Genomic DNA, 6,547 nt, shown 5'->3' on the forward strand with positions numbered 1-6,547 from the left:
TTCTCTTTTTTGGCTTTTAGTAACGTCCGAAAGCAGTCTTGACCTTTAGGGTAAAACACCTTAATTTTCTGTTTGTATCTGAAACTGTGACCCTTAACGTGTAATATGCACGCGTGCGAAAAGACATGCGTTCGATATGGGACGCGTGTGAGAAGACAAGCCTCACAGAACATCCGATTTACAGAAAGTTGCATGTAACTCAACGAATCTATTTCATGATCACTGGAATGGAACAGAACTTTAACGAGAAAATCAAAGCGCTTTGTGAGTGACCAGTGAATGAAGTATTTCAAATTATGTCTACAGTTTTTTTGTTTATTAAACACGCAAAAAAGAAAATAAACTTCACTCCCACTGTTCCTTTCGATATGGAAGGCAACGCAAAGGTCGAAGTGTACTTTCATTCTTTTAGTGGTTTTAAGTTATTGCCAATGGACAAAACATCATGACACAAAAGAGAGTGTTTCCAGGTTTAGAAGGGCTGTTAATGAAAGAAGTTGGGTTTATAAAGTGGAACAACACTGCAGCTCCCGTAGCGATTGAATAACAAGCAGACACCGTCCAGTTTTCCTTCCAAGAACCGCCAAAAAAATTATCTTCCTCAATGCCGCTTAGCCGGATGAAACTTGATACACGTGAACGATTTTGGTTGCCTAGCACGTTTTGTAACATCGGAAGGGGCTTTCAGTTTTGCTATAGAAGCCCGGGTGCTAAAGTTGCTATTTTGACTTTATCCAACGTAAAAATAAAAATGCGTTTAGCGTTGCGGTACTCAGTTGCTGTTGGTGTGAATAATTTTCGGCGTTTACGTTTGTTCCAATGAATCGATCTTATTGCTAACACCCGACCCCGAAGGAAAGATTTTTTTCAGATTCTACTGTTATAATTCCATTCACAACGTTAACTTGAATTTTTACGGTGATTTTCTTTGAAAGTTTTTGTTTTTGCGTTTTATGTTTGCTCAAACGAGCACACGAGTCATCTGACATTTTCTCGTATCCCTCGTAAGTTTATGTCGCGTTAAAGAACGTCTAATGAAGATGAATTGGTCACTTGCGTGCCATTTTACTCGCTGAAATTTACAGAGCCCAGTATGGATCCGCCATCTTGGTGTACCTCCGTGGAACACCAATTTGACGGCCGAAAAACAGTGTTAACACCTGAAACTTACTTTGGCTATCTAGCGACTGATTAGCAGTACTGAACAGCAAAACCACTTACATAAGTAGACGTGAAAACTGCAAAGGACCGCGAACGATACTGCTGTCAGTTGACGTAGGATCTACAAGAGACCTAATCAGCCAAAAATAAACTGTAACACAAACTGCAAGGCTGATACTACGTGAAAGAGTTGACTTTGCGAGACAACAACCCGACAGAAACCAACAAAACAGGGCTGCAATCGTGGACAGCTGTTTCGTTCTTATTGGAACTCGTCAGCACGGTGTAGCAGTTCTATATGAAACCAGCGACAGAGCCAGCTCAAATAAAATGCAACAAAACCCATGTCCTATCAAGTATCGTACTTTGAACCTAACCACGCGCTGCCACATCACGTGCCTCAGGAAGAAAGCAGACAAAGCATCGAATTCCTGTCTCGCAAAGTCAACTGAATGTAGATGGACAAAACCATCTTAACATTGAAACGCATGGACAAAACCATGCTTAAAAGGCACAGCATGGACAAAACCATGGGTTTTGTTGGGCTCCACTCAGGTAATAATAATAATAATAATAATAATAATAATAATAATAATAATAATAATAATAATAATAATAATAATAATGATGATGATGATGATGATTGATGATGATAATAATAATAATAATAATAATAATGATGACGATGATGATGATAATAATAATAATAATAATAATAATAATAATAATAATAATAATAATAATAATAATAATAATAACGATGATAACAATATTAATAATAAAACAAAAAAAAAGGATCTGTGGAAATAGAGAATCGGATCTTTGGATGAAATGCCATGTCGAAAGACAGATAAATTCATTAAATAATATGCATGAATTAGTCCTTTTCAATTACTTGATCGACTACAATAGATCCTGTAACAGGCGTGTAGTGCTGCGAGGGGAATTATTGAGAAATGCTGAGCCGTTGGATCTTGGTTCTAAAACCGAAAGTAATCATTAGCTCGCTCTTTCCGGTCACAGACCTTATCTTTACTTTATTAGTAAAATTCTTGCAACATCGAAATATTATACTTCTCAAGTTTATTCAAATGTAATATTAGACTTTCTGCTTTTTCGTTCTCATCAATACTCGAATCAACGTGGATGTCACTTTTTAGACTGCGACTGTTTGTGCTGTGCGATATTGTTCTAAATAGAAACAAAATTTGTACTCTGACTCGCTTAAGTAAGAAAAGTTACTATCACGAATTTTTCAAGAACAACTTGAATGATATGAGGAAAACGTGGCAAGCTATAAATGCGCTAAAAATTGTCGGAGAAGAAGCTCTAAGCCAATCAATAAACTTAACATTGTTGATGACCCATCGCGTATACCTAACATTATAAATAAGTATTTTTCATCTGTTGGTATTAGCTTCTGTAGAAAAATCACGTTTCTTGGATTCTTGTAGACACTCTAGAAAGTGCCAACACTTTTGCACGTATCTTCACTGATGATCTTGACCTTTAGGGTTAAACACCTTAATCTAAAACTGTAACGCTTAACGTGTAATATAAACGCGTGCGAAAAGACATGCGTTCGATATGGGACGCGTGTGAGAAGACAAACCTCACAGAACATCCGATTTACAGAAAGTTAACTCAACGAATCTATTTCATGATCACTGGAATGGGACAGAACTTTAACGAGAAAATCAAAGCGCTCTGTGAGTGACCAGTGAAAGAAGTATTTCAAATTATGTCTACAGTAAGTGTTATTTGTTTATTACACGCAAAATAGAAAATAAACTTCACTCTCACTGTTCCTATTGATATGGAAGGCAACGCAAAAGTCGAAGTGTTTTAGTGGTGAGTGGTTTTGCGTGATTGCCAATGTACAAAACATCATGACACAAAAGAGAGTGTTTCCAGGTTTTAGAAGGGCTTTTAATGGAAGAAGTTGGGTTTATAAAGTGGAACGACACTGCAGCTCTCGTAGCTATTGGATAACAAGTAGAAACCGTCCAGTTTTCCTTCCAAGAACCGCCGAAAAATTTTCTTCCTCAATGCCGAGTAGCCGGCTGAAACTTGATCCAGTTGACGTTCTTTATCGCCACAATTTTTCTGTTGAATGATACAAGGTTGAGAGTCATCACCGGTCGTGCATGTACATGCATGCTATTTACAAGATAAAAGAGTTTCTTTCCTGCAAGGGATTTAGCCTGATTAAAGTTTTTTTCAGTGTACACTATAGTGCATGTATATATTATCATTTGTTTCGATGTCGGCAGACACTTCCGGTAGCTCTGGCGGTAAGATTTTAATACGGCACCCGCTGTAATGATTCTTGGTTTTCACGTGACGTCACCAAATTCTAGAATTCAAAACTGGGGGCCTACAAAATTTTTACCTTCATTCAAGGAAAGATTACCTAAAAATATGCCTGTTCATAATTTCTTAGCTCGATGTCGTGCTTCCTTTTGAAAATAGAACAGTTTCAATTTCCGAGTTTCCACCGTGCGTGACATCAGGAGGGCGGCCGTGACAGAGCTTTTCCCTATCTTAAAAAAATGACTCTTCGGGTGATGTTCAGCACTCTAAACAATTCAAGTTTGAGGAGAAATATTAATCTAAACATTCGAAAATTCACAAGGGCAAATAAACCTCTTTTCTGGCAAAAGTGAACTCAAGATGTCTTTTCCTATTTCCGGCCGCCATGTTTGTGCCCCTCAGAGGGACACAAACATGGCGTCTCCATACTAAGCTCTATAAATTTATGTGGAACATTTTGTCAAATAACTCGAGTACGGAATGCCGCACAGACCTGACACTTGGACAGATGCCTTATTTATTTATCCTCTATACTATGTCAATTTCTTGACTTCATTCATGAAATGGTTTCGATTTTTTTTTTCAATGGCGTGACAGTGAAATCCGAGAATACGTTACAGTCAATTTCCGCCCCTTGAGAGAAACGGCAGATAGTGTGTCAAGTGGTCGCCTACGGGAGGTTAAAAACAATTGAAAATGTTAAACAATCATCTCTAAAAGTGGTCGCTTACGGGAGATGGTCGCTTACGAGAGGTGGTCACCTATGAGAGGTTCCATCTATAGTGATTTGACTTGAAAACTTCTGGTATTTTGGAAAAGTAGTCGCTAATGAGAGGTAGTCGCTTACAAGAGGTGGTCGCAAAGGGAGGTTCGACTGTATTTATTATTATTATTATTATTATTATTATTATTATTATTATTATTATTATTATTATTATAATGAAGAGGTCCTTATCCTATGAGATATTCACCTAGTTGCTATGGTAACAATGCTAGACGAGAGGTCACAATTCTTCGCCCTCTCCAAGGGGTCAAGTTCCCTAATGAAGAATTCCTTATCTTTTATAAGATATTCACCTAGTTGCTATAGTAACAATGTTATAAGGCTGCATTGGGGCTCAATACCCAGTATAGAAGAAACACATGAGTCTACGGGGAAAAGGGTGACCTGTTTGGGAGCACTTCATCCCCCAAAATACACGCAGTGTATTCCCCAAGACGAACCACAAACACTGGGTGATGCTGAAACCATGCACCCTTTATACTCTCAGGGGTGATTAGTATGCAGTTACACCTTACAATACGAAACATTCTTAGCAAACTGGTGATGAGGAAAAACATGAGCTAGGGGTTATGGTCTGATCATTACATTCAAAGTGAGACATTCATGCCTCAGTCAGTATGGAGAATTATCATTCAGATCATGGGAGTAAAAAAGGGGAGGGAGGGAGGTTAGGGGGGTAAGAAACTCAAGTGACAGTATAACGTTTGTGTGCCAGACAGAAGACCTAGTCCTGGCTGATAGTTATCAATTATTCATCCTTCACGGGTATATTACGAACTCACAATATGACCAGCTCCCAGTTGGCTTGAGAGCTCAGTTAGTAGATCACTGCACCGGCATCGCAGAGGTCATGAATTGTTTTAGGCTTTCTTTTCGCAACTGCTTTGGGATTTCTTCCACAGACTGAAAAGTTAGAACCACCTTGTATAACTTAACAAATAGCACCACAGGAAAGTACTGCTTAGTTTAAATGGTCACACTTAAAGATCTCACCTCCTCTCTCCTCAAAATCCAAAGAATCAAGGATGGATCTGCCATCTTATCACAAATTTATTTAGCTATCCTAGCAGGCAGTTTCCATGGCCTTTTGCGAAAACGAGTATTTGATGAGTTCGATGTTTGTTGCCTTTTCGTGGTACACAACGATTGCACACGCTATTATCTTTGGAAATTAAAATTTCTTTCATTTTTTCTCCGAATGCAGCCTTGATAATGTTGGTGTCCGATTGTAACTGATACGTAATATGACTTTTTAAATTATCCCTAAATACTCAGTTTAAGGGGGCATATCCGAAATCAACGCAAAAAGCATGTCTGGCAATTGCCAACACACACAGGAAACTTTTTCATCGTTGTCATGAGATTTCTTTAAAGTCCTTACAGCGATTTGCTAAGTCCAAATAAAAGAATTTATCGCAAAGTTTAGACCGATGTAAAATCCCATATCGGCCGGGTTATTCCCTGTGGAATGAAATAAACGCTCTAGTGACAGCCCAAAATGATGATGATGATGATGATGACGATGATGACGACGACGACGACGACGACGATGATGATGATGATGATGATGGGATATTTTAAGAGATGAGCAGAGGAAATCGAAAAGTCGTTTGGGTTGTTGTTTCCCTCGTTGAAAAAACAAACAAACAAACAAACAAACAAACAAACAAAAACATGAAACAAATCCATGAAGTGATCAGAGAGGGGGACTCGAACTCGGGACCTCCGGATTACAGGTCCTCTCCTCTGACCACTCTGCTGTGCGCCTGAAGGGATATACTGTAAATCCTTTGAAAAAAACGCCTCGGCTTACACAAGCATCACCTCCCAAGGCGAAAGGCTTTTTATTTATTATGTCTCCTTATCGATGATAAATTGCTTCAGAACATTGTCAAAAATTGTTGTGGATGCATGCGCCCTTTCGGCTCATGGATCTACAACAAACTTCAACAATCAATGAGAATACAGAAACATCAAAACCTGACGTCAATTTTGTTTTTCACAATAACAAAAGGGAAAAAGATTTGGATCGAATGCAAGTGAAGGGAGTAGAATACGAGTGAGAAAGAGTAAGGGAGAGACCCCAAAACTTGAATTTCATTGTCAGAACTCGAAGGACTTCAGGTTTACAGATTTAATATTCTGGAGGAATAATTCAGTAATACACTGGAGAATATTGAAATTTCGAAACTTTAAACCATTATTTGAGATAGCCATTTAATGAGAAGGCGTCAAACTTATTTCAGTAAAAGCGGCTGCCTTGAGCTTCTAGTCACTCTTTCTTAACGT

Source organism: Pavona decussata, unplaced genomic scaffold (assembly GCF_977016875.1).
Source record: "Pavona decussata unplaced genomic scaffold, jaPavDecu1.1 SCAFFOLD_426, whole genome shotgun sequence".
In the NCBI taxonomy this organism is placed as follows: Eukaryota; Metazoa; Cnidaria; class Anthozoa; order Scleractinia; family Agariciidae; genus Pavona; species Pavona decussata.